General features: G+C 34.7%; 1 protein-coding gene across 3 annotated transcripts in view; it reads right to left on the bottom strand.

Moving 5' to 3' along the window:
• Cdh12 (cadherin 12) overlaps positions 1-20,310 on the bottom strand; it is a 1,068,420-nt gene that overhangs the window by 668,526 nt on the left and 379,584 nt on the right. Inside the window, exon 1 of one of the 3 annotated variants that reach the window (XM_021183292.2) lies at positions 6,362-6,419. The exons of the other annotated variants lie outside the window; for them this stretch is intronic. The gene's annotated coding sequence lies outside the window, so the exon portion shown is untranslated. Of the gene's footprint in view, positions 1-6,361; positions 6,420-20,310 lie in introns of those variants that run through there. 3 annotated transcript variants of the gene reach the window in all.

Genomic DNA, 20,310 nt, shown 5'->3' with positions numbered 1-20,310 from the left:
CATTTTTTCAGGTGCTTCTCTGCCATTCGGTATTCCTCAGGTGAGAATTCTTTGTTCAGTTCTGAGCCCCATTTTTTAATGGGGTTATTTGACTTTCTAATATATGTTAAGGAGTCTTCTCCATCCTGACATCGGAAACCCTTTCTCTGCTATTTATCATGCCAAAGACATAGAGTTTATATGTATTCATTATTAAGGCTTACATGGCTTTACTAAGTACATTTCTACATCTACATCTGAAAATCCTTGCATATGTTTTGTTTGTTGGTTTTGTTTTGTTTTATTTTGTTTTTTACTATATCTCATATACCTTTGGCTCCAAGTCTGAGGATAAATGCTAAACTTCTCTTCTTACCTATGTCCTTGTGTTGTATTTCTCAGTAGGTTAAATTTCTTCTTAAAATAAGAACTCAATTGCATGATATATATCACTCTTCACTGCTTCTGGCTGAAAATGGTTGATTATTTATTCTAGAAAACTGAAAACGTGTTTAGCAATTGAGGAATTCCAAAAATTTTTTCTACTCAGTTTATTAGTATAATGCATAACAAGACACGGTCTCCTTCAAAACATAGTTGCTCTTTGAAAACAAAAGTTACCTGTTTCCTTTTTATTTAGCATTTTTTTTCTGAGGCAGGGTTTCTCTGTATAGCTCTGTCTGTCCTGGAACTCACTTTATAGACCAGGCTGGCCTCGAACTCAGAAATCTGCCTGCCTCTGTCTCCTGAGTGCTGGGATTAAAGGCCTGTGCCACCACAACTGGCTTTATTTAGCATTTTAAATCCTCATCTTATTTTCAAAGATTCTCTGCTCATTCTTTCTTCAGTCATAAACCAGTAATTTGTTCTTATGTTTTCTGTTCTCATTTTATGTATTCATTTATATGTATTATGTTTTCTTGATACATATGTTTTGTGATTCATAGAACAGGGATATTAGTAACAATGTTCATAATACCAGTTTCAGTACTTAAAGTAATATTCAAAATATTGTAGATATGCAATGAGATCAGGGTAAACTGGTAAGTGAATGTGTAGATCATTTAAAGATTAAAATGTAACGTTATCCAAATAAAATAAGCACATTAAATTGTGTTCATCATTATTTGTCTACATATTAAAATAAATCAATTAAACTTTTTACAAAAATATACAACAAATTAGATACTATAATAATAAAACATAATTCAAATTTCCTATATACTACCTTTCTGAAAACAGATATAATATTTGAGATTTCACATAAATTAATTTACTGTCACACAATAAACATTTTTGCACAAAAGAGTGATAATATCAACATATTATAGGGCTTAAAAGAGAATATATATCTATAAAGAATATGGAGCATTCAGTTCCCTGACATAATTCATCCTCTGTTGTTCCTATTTGTCTTATGTTTTTATCAGGGGACTACCCTTGGTTATCCTTACATCAGTTAAGATATCCTGGGTCCTGCTGTGATAACAAATGTTATCATGGGCTTAGTGGCTTATCAATGCAAAGCCTTATCTTTTCTCTTGTTTCTATTATATACCAGATAGTATTTTGGTTAAAATTACCTTCCATGTGGTCCCAATACCAAAGAACTATAATTTCTGCCTTTTGTTTCTCTGATAGAGGAAAGGTTTTGCTTCAGCAGTAAAATTATTATTGAAAAATATTCTGGACCAGAAATAACACATCTATTCTTTTTCTGAAACTGAGCACAGTCATTCTTAATAATCAAGTACTAGGATGCAAACTACTAAGTCCCTGAGAGAACAATTCAAATTATTTACTGAAAAACTATAGTGACAGATATAACAGAGTTCTGAACATATATTTATAAATGGACTCCTGTTGTTATACTTTGCCCTTCCTTACAATCAAAGACTTAACTTTTTGTTAGTTTACATAAATAGCTATCCTGAAATTTTCACTCATGTAAAAATATCACAGATTTGTAATTTCATAGTTTCTCTTTCCATACACAGCTCCTTCGAATTATCTTCACACTAACCAATTTCAGAATTCATGACTCAAGTTGATAACCTGTTTTTCATTATTTCTATGTTACTGTGTTGTGTGTGTGTTTGTGTGTGTGTGTGTGTGTCTTTGTGTGCATGCAATAAAACTTGCAAAGTACATTTTTGTTGCTTGAGTCTATATAGCTTTCATAATGATCATACTACATTGGAAAACCAATGAGGAAGTTCATTCTTATTAGGGGTTATAAAGGTTAACCAATAACTCTCTAATATGTTGCATTTTAAGTGCTTTATCAAAAGTTTACTTTGTAGAGACCTATTCATATGACATCTTTAAATCTGATTGTCCTGTGATTTGTGTTCTTTACAATTTTGTATAGAAATTATTCCAAATGACATATCTATTGGAGTGAATTGGGTATTGAAATCACCCATACTCATTTTGTTGGCATTGATCTGAGATTTGTTAAAGCTCTAGGGTCATGTAGAGAATTGAAGTATTTTTTTAAATAGTCATATTAAACTCCCTTTTAAATATTTATATTAAATATATTTTAGGTAATCAAAAATTTGAATTTTATTTGAAATTATTATTACTGATGTTTTTTTAATCAATGGATAATTTATAGCTATCATGTAAATTGAAAAAATAATGTATTTATTTTGATATGAATATATAAGAAATATATAGAATTAAAGTTAATTATATAGTAGTACAACTATTTAGAAAAGTTTAAATACATATTCAGAATATAAAAAAAGTACATTTCCAGGAACTTATTTCCAAAAGTATGCTATTTATTCACTGACACTTATTGTCCATGAAGTAAAAGGATTTTGAATTTTCTTTTATTTCAATTATTAGAAATCAATCACTTTAATTAGCTTTCTAGCTCAATTCTCATTTTAAAAATGATTTCTATACAAAACAGACAGTATTTCATGAATCTTAATAAAAAGCACCCTAGTTCTTTTGTTGTACAAATATGTTCCTTTTGAAGCTGTCCTTCATAGTTAGCCAATACTACAGAGATTTCTACAAAAGAGAGAAAAAATACTCCGTAGAAAGACCTCATATTGTGCCCTAGGCTTCTTAGAATGAAATAATGTGAGTTAGTGTCTTGATATCGCTCTAGTTCTGGATGCTATAAATTCAACACAAAGTGGCCAGTAGACTTTATAGGCATTGCAGGAATTCTTCTTGCCTGTTAAATTATACAGCTAAGTCCTTGATGTTCTAATTAGTGACATCAAATTGAGAATGTGGCCATAGTTTAATCTAAACCAAATCACCTCATGAGTGCTCATCCTTCTGAGACTCACACATCAGGCCTGGAGGTAGGGCTTTACAAAATGAATAGTGAGAACAGAACTTTCATACCCTAGCACTGGTGAATAGTAGTGCATTTAAAAAACAAATCCGCAGAAACAATAATGGTGATTTAAGAAAAAGACATTAGAAAACTAAAATAAAATATATAAATAAGGGTAAACACATTACAACCTTTGAAGTTTGGGAGTGAAATATAAGACAGTCTGGAAACACTAAGAAATTTCTTTCATGCTTTTAAAAGCATGTATGTGTTTCATGTAAGAAAGTCTGTAGATTACAAAATTAGAAGCAGTCCACTTATGAGCAATGATAGTTGTTCTGCATGGAAGTTGATGTGGGTTTGCTTCAACATGACACCAGTTCAAATAGGAAGAGGAAACTTTCTTAAGATTTGCTGAGAAGAATAAAATTATAGCATCTTCATGGTTGAAGATATACGAAGATACACTTTGTAATGATAATCTTTGTGCACCGGTACATTTCAAGGCTGGATATAGCAGTTCAGACATATGATTCAAATACTCCAGAGGCTGAGGTAAGAGGATTACATGTTCAAACAACACCTGGCTTGGAAAATTACTTCAAAATGATTAGGGAGATTTAATGAGACCTGGTTTCAAGAGTAGATAGAGGGCAGTTGATACAGCCCAGTAGCAAAGCATTTGCCTAGCACAACAAAGCCACAATTCTAATCTCTAGTACTAGAACAAGCAAGAATATAAAAATATTCAGAAATATCCTCAGCCTTATTTCCTAGAAAACAATTAGCCATCTAAAAGTATTGAACCCGAAATTCTAAAAGTCAATGTTTACAAATTTGATGCTCAATTTTAAGAAATGTTTCAGAATTACCTGTAGGAAAGGCAACCATGATGTATTTAATTTAAAATATTGCTGATGGAAGAAAATTACACAGGTAGATAAGTTATGTATTTTACACTAATATTTTGAGGCACAAAAAGCTTGAAATGAGTAAGACTATATAATATTTAGAGCAATGAATAGATAAATGCTTTTGCAAATCTAGATACTAAAGCCAAAGTTTCACAATTTTGATAGTCTGTAAACAAAATTTAAAAAGAAAAATCTGCAATTAAAGAAAATTGTTATGTTATGTTATGAAAGCCAAGTGGGGAAAAAAAGAGATTTTAAAAGGATTTAAGTGGTAAATATCCATCAATGAAGTTACGAAATTTGGCACAGCATAGTGGAAAGCTTATTTGTTAATGCACAGTAATTAACTGTGTGTAGAACCAAACAGCTGCATTGCATTGATTGTAAATTCCTATTCTATATAAGCCACAGTGGATTCTAAACTAAAAACTTAACATGCTTGATTCAAGTGCAAAGATCTGGTTTGTGATTTGCAGAACCACTCAACTGTAAAAGATTTTTTTCAAAAGAAATACAATAACTAATATATACATTTTAAAAAACCTAGAAAACAGCAGATTCCATAAAATAAAACAAATACAGTATTCATTATTAATGGCCTTATATAATAAAGACTAATAAATATAAATATGTAATCAAGTTTTAAGAATTCATATATATAACAACCCAGTCTTACAAAACTCCTGAGGATTAAGCAGTTTCTGTAAGATAACATGGATAAACTTTTTCACATAGTAATGGAGACAATGCTGAGATTTTCCTGGGTCTAATAAAACTCTGGTTTTGCTGAGTATATATTTACTCACTAGACTGCCTACATTCTAAGATATCTATGACAGAATTATGGTGTATTTTAGAATATATATGAAATAACAATCTATAATGGGTTATAGTATAATGAAATTTGCAAGTGTGTGTGGAAGACCTCTGAGAATTAAAAAAAAAAACTCATTTGAGTATGGTTTCAGTAGATTTGGAATATTATAAAGATACATCACATGAATATAATGCACTGTATGAAATGATTAGCTCATGCAAGATTCAAATCTGATATAAATTTAGGTGAAAGCCTGACATATTTCCTTTAGCTCAAGACACATATTTCTGTAGGTATATGGACTCTGAATGGTTGGCTTCTGCTGGGCCTTCTGAGGAGACAAATAACTTGTGTTCATGTCTTTCTCTCTTAAAAATAGGGGTAAGGTGGGATATGAAGTAAATTAATCTCCTAAAGATACTGAGGCCCCCATTAAGCACTTAGAAACTGCAGGCACGGATGTTTTTCTAAAACACCAAGCTGCAGTATAATTCAAGTAGAGCTGTATTATTCTTCTTTCAGACCAAGGGCTACGAAAATTGACAGCAAAAGCATCACGGATACCCCTTGCCTATTTAAGCTGTTTCTACCATAACAAAGAATCTCAAAATTTATGGCTCATGGTAAAGGAATTTATTTTTCACATAGTTTTGAATGTCATTAATCTACAATCAATTTGTAAGAAGGGCTAGGGTCCCTTCAAGTCCTAGAAGAGAGTATCAGTACCCACCTTCTCTTATATTCTAATGGTTTGTTGGCAATTCTAACCCCTTGACTCACAGATATCACTAGTCCAATTTCTGCATTTTGTCACATAAGCATCTTGTTTCTGTGTATCTTCATCTTCTCTTCAAAAATAACATTTGTATTAGACTAAGATTCTCCCTAATTAGTTCATTTTAATATGTTGGCATTACCAAAACTTGTTTTTAATGTCTATCTTCAGAACTATAGGAAGTTTGGATTTTCACACAGAGAACTCCAGTAACAGTGGTCTTACTTATAACAAAGTCATACTTATAATAAAATATTCTTTCAAGAGAGACTTTGTGGATTTTGGCTAACTAGCCAACTATTGATAATTTCATTATAATAATTGTTGCTATATAATTAATTGATATGTACTTTAGAAAAATTTGATGGTAAATTTGAACAAGATTGATCACTAGTGCATACATGGTTAGTTTCTCTCCATGGCTTCAGACCACATAAGATGCAATAAACAATTCACTAGAGAGGTGGAGACAGAGGTCTAACACATGTACTAAACACTGCAGAATGTAAGGATACCTGAGAATTTTATACAGAAGACAATACAGTGCTGCACTTCTGTGCCTCGGGACTAACCTTGAATCAAGAGGGAAGTGATCAGTGGAAACAGCAGGTGGGATGTCAACCAGTAGTTTCCCTCACTTGTCATGAAAAACTGAAACATCTGTTGCCTGCGAAAGTTGAAACTCTCAGATGACCTGAGCCCATTCTGAAGAGTTACATTTGCTCAGTGCTGCACTGCCTCAGAGGAAAATTCCAGCCAGAGCTAACCCTTCTCAAGAAATCTCCTACATTAGAATGTGAATTTAACAACCCTGTCCACCTCCTATTATGAAACAGCCAGGAAACTATTTTCAGTCAAATTAGCAATGTGAGGCGGACATGAGTCATCCCAAAACTTCTCATGGTCCCAGGGAATACTTAGGAAACTTACTCCGAGTAGATTGGCCAGCAAAGGTGCCTGAGAAGAGAGGAGAGACGAGACAACTATTCTGGTATGCTGGAAACAACTAAGTGACCTACCTGCACAAATGTCTACATACAGCCAGTTATATCACACTGACTAAATGGATCAGACTGTTATATCTGCATTCTAAATATTTATCCATATACCCACAAGGAAGTGTAGCTTATACTGATCATTGGGAAAAAAAAAAGATCATTTTTGCAGTAGATGGAAAACATCACAGAAAACTCACAACTGGTTGAAAGGCAAAGAATAAGTTGTAGGGACATGGATTGAATTGGGACATATATAACACATGCCCTACATTTAAGGCTCAGGGAATTTGGTAGAAGAAGGAATAGAAAGAATAAAGGAGCTTGAAATCTGGACAATTGCTAGAAGATGAATTTTAATGGATAGAACAGTTGTACTGTTCTAGGGATCTCTCAACATTATAGCACCATCCATAAGACCTGTAAATTGGACTTCTTCAACCAACCTATACTCATAGGTGGGATAAATTTACCAAGGCCCAATTCCAGATGAGGAAGTGTAAGGTGTGAATGACTGTTGAAGGAAGACAAACCAGTTTTATTTTTCAAGGAATGTTTGGGTGGTTTGGTGGTTTTGGTACTTGTACATTGTTATTTCTGTTTGTGTTGTGTGATGAAGGGGCGAATGTTTCTAATTATTTTTCTTTGCTTTTTATTTATATTTTTGTGTGTCTTTAAAGGAAAGAAGTAAGGAGTTGAGGTGTTCTCATGTTGAGAAGGAGGAATAGTGGGACAGGAAAAACATGATAAGAATACATCGTATGAAAATATAAATTGTCAACTAAATTGAACAAATAATTTTAAAAAATCTTGAGTAGAATTGATTTGTGGTGTCAACTCCCAACTGATACATATAGATTACAACTACTATATCGAAGGCTCAGGGATCCTTTCAGAAAAGTAGGTAGAAAGATTAGAAGAGACAGGAAAACCAAAAGTTTGCTACTAAATTTTGTGTCCTATAAATGTCAGGGACAAGAAGCTGCAGCAGTGAACTCTCATCAGCATGGCAGCTTATAAAGGTCCTGAGCCAGAGAAACACAGATAAACATGCTAACATGAAAGAACGAAAGCTCACATAGACCCAATCCTAGACAGAGTGAGACACTTATTAAAATACAGTGGTTGAAATATTCTCCCCCAAGGAAGAGACTGCAAATTAATTAACTAATACCAAGTCATCAGCCTGAAATCATGTATTTAACATTATATATTATACATGTTGAGCAAGTGTATTTATGTACTTAGAAATATATCATTTCAAGTAATATATATATACTCCTAAGTAATATAATTATATATTTTATAGTATATGTATATAAGCAAAGTAGTAGAGAATAATTTGAAATATAGAAATTATAGTGAATATAGCAATTGAGAAATAAAGACTCATTTGAAAGACTGCAAAATGGGTCCAGGGGAAAGGCTGGAGGGAGAAAATGCAAGAGGAAATGACAAAACTATATTTTAATAGCGTACATTTAAGAAATTAAATATCAGCCTTGCCACCTCAAGCTCTGTGAACTTAGCTGAATCAGGGCTGATGGAGGCTCACAGACCTGATCCTCTCTGCATGTGTATGGCTGGTAGTTTGGTGTTTTGGGTGAATTGTAACAGTGGAAAAGGGATATGTTTCTGATTATTTGCCTGTGCCTGGGACCCCTTTTCTCCTACTGTGTTGCCCGTTACAGACTCAATATGAGGGCTTTTGCTTTGCCTTATTGTGTCTTGTTTTTGTCATGTTGGGTTACTCTGGGAGGCCTGTTCTTTTCTGAAGAGAAATGGAGAGGGAGTATATCTGGGAGACAGTAGGTATGGAGAGGCGAGAGGAGTAAGGGGGATGGGAAACTATGGCTCACTATGGTTTAGGATGTATTGTATGAGAAGAATATATTTTCAAAATAAAGATTAAAAAATTAAATAATAAATCCCTCTAAAGATTCAAAAGAGGGGGAATTGTTTAGCTGTGATAACTCCTCATTGTAGAAAGCAATATGGAAATTTCTCAAAAAACAAGAAAGTGCTATATCAGTCTGTTTAATGCTATCTATTTGTTAAGAGCTGATATTAAATACTACTATGGCGATAAGCCATGGAAGGTCATATGTTATTGCCATTACATTGGTTTAGCAGGTAATATCATTTGCTTCCAAACACTGTGTTTGATCCCCAGGATGCACATGGGAGAAAGAAGGAACCATCGTCCATTAGTTTCGCTCACCTGTCTGTACAAACAATCAGAGACACCTGCCAGAAAATTCAATGTTAGAATCTATAATTGCAAACATATAAATCTGCATTAAAATAAAAACGTGCTGGGCAGTGGTGGCTCACACCTTTAATCCCAGCCCTTGGGAGGCAGAGGCAGGCAGATTTCTGAGTTCAAGGCCAGCCTTGTCTACAGAGTGAGTTCCAGGACAGCCAGGGCTATACAGAGAAACCCTGTCTCAAAAAGCAATAATAATAATAATAATAATAATAATAATAATAATAAATAAGAAAAACATAAGAATACTTTTCTAAAATGAATAAAAATCAAGCTTTTGAATTAGGAATTTTCTTCTTAGAAAGCTTGGTGGTTTTTATTAATTATAAACATATTTCAATAATGCTTTACATGTTAAATTAAAATTATTATATTGAAAGAGATTTTCAAAAACTCTTCAATATACTTTTCATTGTTTCCCATTGTAATTAATCATGCTTCCCATTAATTTTGATTTAAAATATTTTAAAATGACAAAAATATCCACTATTTTATTTCTACCTATTAAAATCTTCTGTCTTTCATGGACCTTGAATAAGTATATCCAGTTAACAACCCTATAAATATGTTGGTGTGTTTTTAATGAGATCATTAACTTTATTGCCATAATGATTGTCTGAGGTTAAACTGTACTCTGAGCAACACAATTAGAGCCCAAGTGTCTCTAAGAGTTTTCTCAGAACAATGGGTACTCTTTGTGAGTGAGGGAATAATTAACTATAAACTATGTAAATTTTATCTCATAAAATACACAGTATCATATTGAGATACCAAATTAATTTTCTGATTTGTGTATCTTTTAATTTTTTACTTTGTTAGATTATGAAGAGCTTTACTGTATCTTTTTAAATTGTCATACTTATCCCTTATATAACACATATCTTTTAAATGCCAAAATAAGATTACAATAATTAAAACTCTTAAATATTATACATTTAAAACTAATTTCAATTGAGACATACTTCATATTACTTGATTGATCATAAAATAAATTCAAAATTAGAACTTTACATAGATATGCATGTTATTATGCAATAAAAGAAAGAAAAAGACTAAAATCTCATAAACAGTGGTTTTGTGTTTTCTGAATGAATGGAGAAATATCTGACTTTGAAAATAATAGAAACAAGAGATTTCAATCAGAAACAATGTATGGAGGAATAAATTACTGTCTTGTAAAATATAGTGTTAGAGATGCAATCCAATATAATAAAATTAAATAAATATTTTACTATAGAAATCAGCCAAATAAGTAACTTAATTACTAAGAATATTTGTGTATATGCAAATATAGAAATAGATAGATCATGAATGGGTAGCAGAAGAAATGTAAAAGCAAAAAATAATTAAAAACTGTAGTCTAAAGTGTTAAGACACCAGACATGGTATTGATTGTGTAAGCTTCTGAACGTGTTAATGTTTTTACTGGTCAAACAATACAATGCTACTGACATTAGTTACCATACACACCTGTTAAAGCATGAGGACCTTCAGCTCCACAGAGAAAGCTTCGTTCCCTGCTACCACCATGCCTTTATTTTTCCATCTCGTTGGGTCCTAGTTTCTTTCCCTGCTCTCCTTCAATGATCATCAGGCAAGAAAAGTAGTGCAAAGCCCAATTCTGTTTTCTTTGAAAGCCAAATATGTAACTAAAAATGTCTGACGTGGTACTGTTTTGAATATCATAAACTCAAATTTTAGAAGCATGGACCAAAATTAAATTACTATTTTTCGGGGGTTCGTGATTGATGTAGTTTTGGTTTATTGTGTTTATTTTTCACCCAGTTTCTCATTATGTAGCTCTTGCTATCCTGAATCTTCCTAAGGAGACCAAGCTAGATATGAACACAGATATGCACCAGCCTCTGTCTCTGAAATTCCGTGCTAAAGGGCTCATGGTACCATGTCTACCTAAAATTATTCACTTTTAAGTAAATAAGGATTAAACTTGAATTTATGAATTAACACTTACAGATGAAATGTTTGAAAACGTTTTTTGATAGTCAGTAACTTTAAGGTTATGGAAAAATAAGAATACCTAAAACCTTTCAGTTATGGCTTCCTCAATGGTAGAACTTTCTTAAACAAGTGATAGTATTTAGCAACATTTAGCAAGGTTTCATTTTGATATAGTGATAGTAAGTAGTGGAAATTGGATCATCAGTTTATAAACAGAAAATAAATTCAGGAGAGAGCAATCAATTAAATATACCTGGAATCTACCATAATTTCCAAGCCAAAATGAATACAAAGATATACTAAAGAACTTTAAATATAAAAGAATATTGTGGGAAATATCTATGAAGGTGCTAAGTTCAGAAGTGATGTTATCAGGAGGACTGCCTTTATCACAGCATTTTATGTGTGATATCAGTGACGAGTACAAATTACAAAGTTGGATACAGATGGTAAAGGTTAGTAGTGCACTTCATTTCCTTTTTCTTCAAATAAAATATTACTTTTGTGGTGTTACATTTATTTACTCATTTATTCAATTATATTGCTGGTAAATAGTTTTAAAGATCTTTTTATTTCACTTATTGTACTTCCATTTCTGTCAGTATATAGACAGATGAGCAGGACACAAAAGGGTAAGAAAAAGTTTACAAGAAAATATTTTTTAAATTTTTCTAACTTTTCATCCCATTCAGGGTATCATTATATCATCTATACTGACCGAAGATTCATATGTAGCTCATTTTTGTTCAAATTCTTAGTGTTCTCTCAGTCTCCTGTGACACCATGTTCAGACTAAATATATATATATGTATATATATATGTGTGTGTGTGTGTGTGTGTGTTTGTGTGTGTGTGTTTGTATACATTTGTTTTGTTTTGTTTTGTTTTTTGTTTTTTACATACCTAACTTCTGTACTTTGGGTCTTTTTGAATTCTTTTGGGGGAAGTTCTGAATTTTTGTGATAATTATTTTTTCTAAGTAGGAAATTTATAGAAAACCATCCTTGAACAAATTGCCTAATTTTACACCATGATTAATACATGAGACAACAAACTGCTATGTACAATAAGCTGAGATATATTGTAAAATGTACTACTGACATATTAAAATAATAATCAATCATGAATCTTCTAATTCAAGCAGTAATATAAGAATTATAAAAATATCCCCAATAGTATCTGGGTTTGGTGGTAGTTTATGGGATAAATCCCCAGGTGGGGCAGTATCTGGATGGTCATTCCTTCAGTTTCTGCTCTGAACTTTGTCTCTATAACTCCTTCCATGGGTATTTTGTTCCCCCTTCTAAGAAGAATCGAAGTATCCACACTTTGGTCTTCCTTCTTCTTAAGCTTTATGTGTTTTGCAAATTGTATCTTGGGTATTCTGAGCTTCTGGGCTAATATGTACTTATCAGTGAGTGCATATTATGTGTGTTCTTTTGTGATTGGGTTATCTCACTTAGCATGATATCCTCCATCCCATAAACAACCACCAAACCCAGACAGTATTGCAGATGTAAAAAGAGCATGCTGACAGGAGCCTGATACAATTGTCTCCTGAGAGGCTCTGCCAGTGCCTGGCAAATACAGAAGTGGATGCTCACGGCCAACCATTGGACAGAGCACAGGGTCCCCAATGAAAGAGCTAGAGAAAGTACCCAAGAAGCTGAAGGGTTTTGCAGCCCTATAGGAGGAACAACAATATGAACTAACCAGTATCCCTAGAACTCCCTGGGAGTAAACAACCAATCAAAGAAAACACATAATGGGACTCATGACTCTATTTGCATATGTAGCAGAGGACAACCTAGACAGACATCAAGGGAGGAGACACCCTTGTTCCTGTGAAGGTTCTATGCCCCCATATAGGGAAATGCCAGGGCCAGGAAGTTGGAGTGGGTGGGTTGGGGAGCAGGGGAGGCAGAGAGGAGATAGGGTATTTTCGGAGGGGAAACTAGGAAACATTTAAATGTAAATAAATAAAATACCTAATAAAAATTTTAAAAGAAGTATAAAAATCTATTCATACTCAAATATAAAATTTATGCTCATATTACATGGAGGTTTCCCATCAAACACTCACACATAATATATAAAAAACCTATATTATACATATATATGCAAAAGTTAATTTTCTTTGTATACACACACACACACACTATACATACATATATCAATATATATATATATATATATATATATTCAAATTTGGAAGTATGGACAAAAATAAAATTACTAATACTAATATAGAGAGACTAAATTAAAAGGTAAAACCTATTTCACCTGTATAATTTGATTTGTATGTATGTTGTCAAGATTGATCCTTTGGTATTGGATGCTCAATTAGTGGACTTTCCCCTGAGTACAGTAGGTTTTAGACAGCTTATGTAGGTTTCTTTCTGTAGGTTTGAGACCTCGTAGGCGTTCCACTGTATTTGTGTTCTCCATTTTCTTTTCTCTTTTTTCAAAAGTTTTTAGTGATTTATCTGAGATTCACATCATTCACACTAGACTCACTTATCTCCCTGTCCGCTCATATATGTCTTCTACCATTGTATCATCTGCCAAAAATAAAATTAAAATAAATAAAAAATAAAACATAAACAAATAAAACATAGAATATGCCTCATATTGGAAGCTGTAGTATGTGAAAATAAGTCCAATACTATGTCCTTCTATCCCTACATTTTCCCTTGGGAATATCACTGCAATGAGTCATTGGTCTGATACAAAGTCTCTGGCTTCTTTGATACTTGTTCTTCTTCTTGTTTTTCTCATTCATTCTTCTTCTTCTTCCTTTTATTCTTCTCTTCTCTTTCCTGTCTTTCTTTTCTTTTTATTTCTCTTCCTTTTCCCTGTCCCATTCCCTTTCCCCTTCCTCTTCCTCCTTTTCTTTCCCCCCTTTCTTTCTCTCTCATATTGAATTTGTCACATTCTAGGATGGCCTTGAGACTTGATTATTTAGCAGATGAGGATAACATTGAACATATGAAGATGCTTCTTCCATATTTATGTTTTTAGATTTCAGAAAAATACTTCCTTGATCTTTTGTGGTCTGTGACTAAGATCTTGGTCTTCATATCTGCTAGTTACAAATTTTCTCAGTTTCACTATGTATCTAACCTAGAGGAAAACATTTTTAAAAAAATATTAATATTTATTTATTTTTACTTTATGTGCATCAATGTTTAACTTACTATACATCTGTGCACCACCGGGAATCCGTGGAAGCCAGAAATTGGCTTTGAATCCTAGGGAACAGGAGTTACAGACGTTTATTGTTCTTCATGTGGGTGATGGGAAACAAACCTGGCTCCACTTGGAGATCAGCCAGTGCTCGTAAGTGTTGAGTCATGTCTTCAACCAAGCTGGTCAATGTTTTCTTATGTACATAAAAGAAAACTGGATGGAAATAAAAATTCTATCCCATTGCACGAGCACACATCTGTTTTAATTGATTTCTATATCATAGTCTTTGAAGACCAGCTTTTCTAGTGCATTCAATTGCACTTTGATAGAAATAAAACAAGTAAGTATTTCTCAACTGAAAAATAAAAAATAAACAGGCACTGCTTATTTTCTGCGGATGCTTTACAAAGTGTTGCCTGTTAAGTTTCAAATCCAGAGCAAGTGGCTGAGATGCCTATTTAACATATCAAAGCAGACGTGCACAAGGTATGCTGGAATCCCTTGCCCTTTACACTGAATTCTTTAGCCCTAAATAAGCCAGATATTTTGGTTACCTTCCCTATCTCTGCCTCTCTTTTGCTGGTTTTACACCTTGCCCTGCTTGCTGCTGTTCTTTGTTCTCTTTCCCTTTTACATTGCCCTCTCCCCACCTGGTTCAGGGTCATGATCATCCTGAACTCTCACAGATATCTCTTTCTCTGGCTATGCCGTCCCACATATCTGTAGTAAACTTTTTCCTCCACCATCCCTAGGAACAGTTACATCCTTTTGTTTCCTCTTCTTTTTATTTCTTTTGTTCATTCACTACACACTGGCCAGCTTAAACAACAGTAAAATGTTACTGTCTCAAAAGTGCAAAGTTCATAATCAAGACAGGCAAGTTTGGTCCCTTAGGAAAGTTTTGGATGAAGGACCTGCTCCAGGCCCATTCTTATATGTGTGAAAGTTACCTCTTCCATCTAGATTTTTAAATGATCTTCCAAAATACCTACGAAAAAAAATTCCTCCTTTCATATAATATTACCCTACTGGAATAAGTCTCTTTGCTAATGACTGTTAAACTTGATAACTTCACTATGGAAGAAGCTACCTCTATATCATATTGTGTTTCAGGTTTTCCCTGAAAACATGTGCATTCAAGTTTCATTATTTGGGGTGAACAAATAATATTAATATATTTATGAATGAACACACAAAAAGACAAGCACACCAATTAGAGAAAAATATTCCATGAATTTTAATGAGTGAAGGGGGTGATTAATGTGAGAGTTTCAGGGAGGAGACCAGGGGAAATGATGACTATATTCATTTGAGAAATATTTCTTAAATTATCCTATTCTGAGACATTGGAGACTTAGACCTGAACATTGAAAGATGTGGAAAGTGGGCATTCCTTTGCACATAAGAGGTTTAATGGTAAATGTTGATTTCTGATATTATCAGTCTATGATTAATTATTAATACCTACATATTCACTTCTCATTTTTCTAAAGTATCTTCTCTATTCAAGTGTGGCAATATCATATTCCATATCTGATTCTGCACCCGAGGTCAATATACACAACTACTTTCATTGGTAGGAAGCCCCCAAATCATTACTTTTAAAACTCACAAAGAAATCACAACCTATTTCTGCAAAAACTTCAGAGTTAGGCTAATTCCTCAATGTTCTCCTGGCTTTCACGCACACAATATGATATGAGCAAGAGTTTCTCTGTGTCTTTTTTCCTCCATTCTTCTTTTGAGTTAAAAAAAAAAAAAAAAAAACCAGGAACCCTAAGACAAGAGCATGAAAACTGCTGGGTTAACACTGCCAGAGGTGAAAAGATCAAAGGGAAGGTAGTGTTTTCTGGTACAGAATCTTTTGTCATGATGAATAATGGATGAGCACAGAGAATACAGCCTCCTTCACAGCCTCCAGCACTGAGAAAGTATGGTGTGTGAATCTCAAGTTACATTTGGATTCCTCTTTTATAAACTTCTTACAGGGCTAAGCATTAAATGGAAGTCTGCTTTAAATGTAACTGGCTCATCAGGTCGGTGCTTTGTTTATGGGAAGTCATTGTCATCTTAATTACAGTGCTCTTTTATGACTGAGACTTCATATTTTTCATTTCCTTCTATTACCACATGGTCAGGGGTTGGTCTTGTGCACTGTGTAATCAGATGCTGATTTCTGTGCCCAGAGCTCTGGTTACATAGTTGAGGCCAGCATTGCCATGATTAGTGAACCATCTCCTGTATCAGTGTTGTGTAAAATTGCTCCCCAATTATCTCAGATTGGATAATAAAGGGTTGACCAATCTGTCATTCAGCAGAGGAGATAGGAAGGTTGGACTTCCAATTTCAGCCACGGGATGTCACGTAAAGTGAGATGTAAGAGAAGAACCATAGAGAAAGAAGGTAGAGAGACCAGGAGAATTTGCCCTGAGGTTGTGATGACAGAGTAGACAAGAAAATACAAGTGGACCAGAGCAAGTCAGGGCAGAAACACATTAACAAGTACATCGGGCCTTTGGCTGGAAAGTAGATAGATCAAAACCTGACCAGCCTAGGACTGCAGCTTGCTTATAAAATTATAGGTCTTTGTGTTGATCATTTGTGAGCCGGAACAGGAACAAATAAGGCATTGTTGATTAAATGACTGTATCCTATCACAAGCATTCTTTTCTAGTTATATTTAAATAATATATTAATTAGTTGGAGATTTATTTAAATGGATGAATACAGTACACATTTTTCCTATCCACCCACAGTACCTTACTCTCATTTCCATTAGGAACCCTCCCACCACACATCTCTCACCCATATTTGCTGTCTCTTTTTAAATGAGTATTAAGATAAACAATAGTGGCTAAGGTATTCTCTCTATGGAAACTAAATTTCAGTGCAAACTTTAAATAATCCAACTTTAGTTTTCCCAATTCAGTTTTAACAAATATATTTTTGAGCCAATATAGCAAGTCTACCTGATACCTGAGAGAGTCCCTATAGGCTCCATTACAGTGTTTAATTATTCATTTTCTCTTAGTGTTAACTAGTTGAGGACATTTTTAAAATTTTTATTTTATTTTTAATTCATTTTTTACACTCCATATCCCATTCCCTCCATCCACCCTCTGACTGTTCCACATACCAAACACCTCTTCCCCACCCCACCCTGTCTCCACAAGGATGCTCACAAACCCCACCCCACATGACCTCTAAACTCCCTGGGGCCCTCAGTCTCTTGAGGGTTAGGTGCATTACCTCTGAATGGACACAGGCCCAGAAGTCTGTATGTGTGTTTGGGGGCCTCGTATCAGCTGGTGTATGCTGTCTGTTTGGTGGTCAAGTGTTTGTAAGAACTCAGAGGTCCAGGTTAATTAAGACTGCTGGTCCTCCTACAGGGTCACCCTTCTCCTCAGTTTCTTTCAGCCTTCCCTAATTCAACAACAGGGGTCAACTGCTTCTGTCCATAGGTTGGGTGCAAATATTTACATCTGACTCTTTCAGTTGCTTGTTGGGTCTTTTGGAGGGCAGTCATGATAGATCCCTTTTTCTGAGTGCTCCATAGCCTCAGTAATAGTGTCAGGCCTTGGAACCTCCCCTTGAGCTGGATCCCACTTTGGGCCTGTCACTGGACCTTCTTTTCCTCAAGCTCTTCTCAATTTCCACCCTTGTAATTCTTTCAGACAGGAATAATTATAGGTCAGAGGTGTGACTGTGGCATGGTAACCCCATCCCTCACTTGATGTCCTGTCTTCTTGCTGGAGGTGGACTCTATAAGTTCCTTCTCCCTCTCTGTCAGGCATTTCATCTAAGGACCCTCCCTTGGAGGCAAAAAACCCAGGATAGGGAAAACAATTCTTAACAATAAAATTACAGCTGGGGGAATCACCATCCCTGACCTCAAGCTTTACTAAAGAACAGTGAAAAAAAAAACTGCATGGTATTTGTACAGAGACAGACACATTGATCAATGTAATGGAATTGAAGACCCAGAAATAAAATCACACAATTACTATCACTTGATTTTTGATAAAAAAAAAAACAGCAAAATTATGCAATGGAAAAAGAAAGCATCTTCAATAAATGGTGCCTGTCTAACTGGCTGTCTGTGTGTAGAAAAATAAAATTAGACACATATTTGTCACCTTGTACAGAGTTCAAGTCCAAGTGGATCAAGGACCTCAACATAAAACCAGATACACTGAATCTAACAGAAGAGAAAGTGGGAAAGAGCCTTGAACTCTTTGGCACAGGGGGGAAATTCCTAAACAGAACTCCAATGGCTCATGCTCTAAGATCAAGAATAAAGAAATGAGAACTCATGAAAATGGAAAGCTTCTGTAAGGCAAAAGACATAGTCGATATGAAAAATTGGCAACCTATAGATTGGGGAAAAAATCTTCATTAACCCCACATCTGATAGAGGGCTAATATCCAACATATACAAAGAACTCAAGAAGTTAATCACCAAAAAACCCACAAACAATCCTATCAAAAAATGAGGTATTGAACTAAACCTAGAATTCATAATTGAGGAATCTCGAATGGCTGAGAAGCACCTAAAGAAATGTCCAAAGTCCTTAGTGATCAGAGAAATGCAAATAAAAATGACCATGAGATTTCACCTTACACCAATCAGAATAACTAAGATCAACAACACATGTTGGAGAGCATGTGGAGAAAGAGGAACACTTCTCCATTGCTGGTGGGATTGCAAACTTGTACAACCACTCTGGAAATTAATCTGGAGGTTCCTCAGAAAATTGGAATCTACCTGAAGAACCAGCTATAGCACTCTTGGGAATATACCTAAAAGATGCCCCATCATGCTACAGGGGCAGGTCTTCTACTATGTTCATAGCGGCATTATTTGTGATAGCCAGAAGATGAAAACAACCTAGATGTCCCACAACAGAAGAATGGATACAGAAAATGTGGTTCATATACACAATGGAGTACTACACAGTTATTAAGAATGAGAAAATCTTGAGTTTTGCAGGTAAATGGATGGAACTAGAAAATACCATCCTGAGTTTGGAAACTCAGATGCAAAAGGACATGCACAGCATGCACTCACTAATAAGTGGATATTAGTCAAAAAAGAAAAAGTAAAGAATACCCAAGATAAGTTCACAGAACTCAAACTGGTCAACAAGCAGATGGGCCCAAGTGAGGATGCCTCAGTACCACTTGGGAGAGAGAAAAAGGCAATCAAAAATGGGGAGGGAGAGAAAGACCTAGGAGAGAAAGTGAATGGGATGGGGGCAGGGGGATGGGCAGAATTGGGGAAGAGAGGGAAACCTGATCTAGTACTGTGTGAGGGAAAAGGACTGAAGCCCCAAGGGCCAGCAGAAAGAATGCAAGCAGACAACTTCAGGAAACAGGAGGTTGGGGGACTCCCAGAATGCACCAGAGACCTTGGAGGTGAAAGTATCCCAGTTTAGGACTTTCTATATTTGGGAAGGTGGAAGTAAGGGGCTGAAAAAATTTAGTTGAACTGTAGGGACCATATTGACCCACTTTAGAGTCATGCTCATATAATATAAATAAAATATGAAATGGCATGGTTCTGGATAAAGCAAAATTCAGGGTGTTCTAGAAAAGTTATGATGGAGAAAAAGGAAGAATGTAGAAATCAGAAATATTGCCAATATTGCATTAATGTGAAACTCACCTCATATGCGTTAACATGACTTAAGAACACAAGTTAAGGTTACTCTAAATTCCATGTCTCAGTTTGGTAACAGATTGGTGAAGAATTTATGGTAACAAAACAGAGAAAAATCATAAATGATACTTTTCAAATACACTGATGGAAGCATCAGCTGGATGACTTGCAGCACAGCAGGGAAAAGAGTGCTCTCTGCTCTTAGAGATGATCCCAAAGCACGTTGGTTGGTTGGACACTGTGAAACTATCTGTTCTTGCAATCCAAAGTATTTTCTTTTCTTTTTTTTATTAGGTATTTATTTCATTTACATTTCCAATGCTATACCAAAAGTCCCCCACCTGCTCCCCCACCCACTCCCTCACCCACCCACTCCCACTTCTTTACCCTGGCATTCCCCTGTACTGAGGCAGATAAAGTTTGCACAACCAATGGGCCTCTCTTTCCACTGAT

This window comes from Mus caroli, chromosome 15, assembly GCF_900094665.2.
Source record: "Mus caroli chromosome 15, CAROLI_EIJ_v1.1, whole genome shotgun sequence".
Lineage (NCBI taxonomy): Eukaryota > Metazoa > Chordata > Mammalia > Rodentia > Muridae > Mus > Mus caroli.
This window is presented reverse-complemented; position numbering and strand designations above follow the sequence as displayed.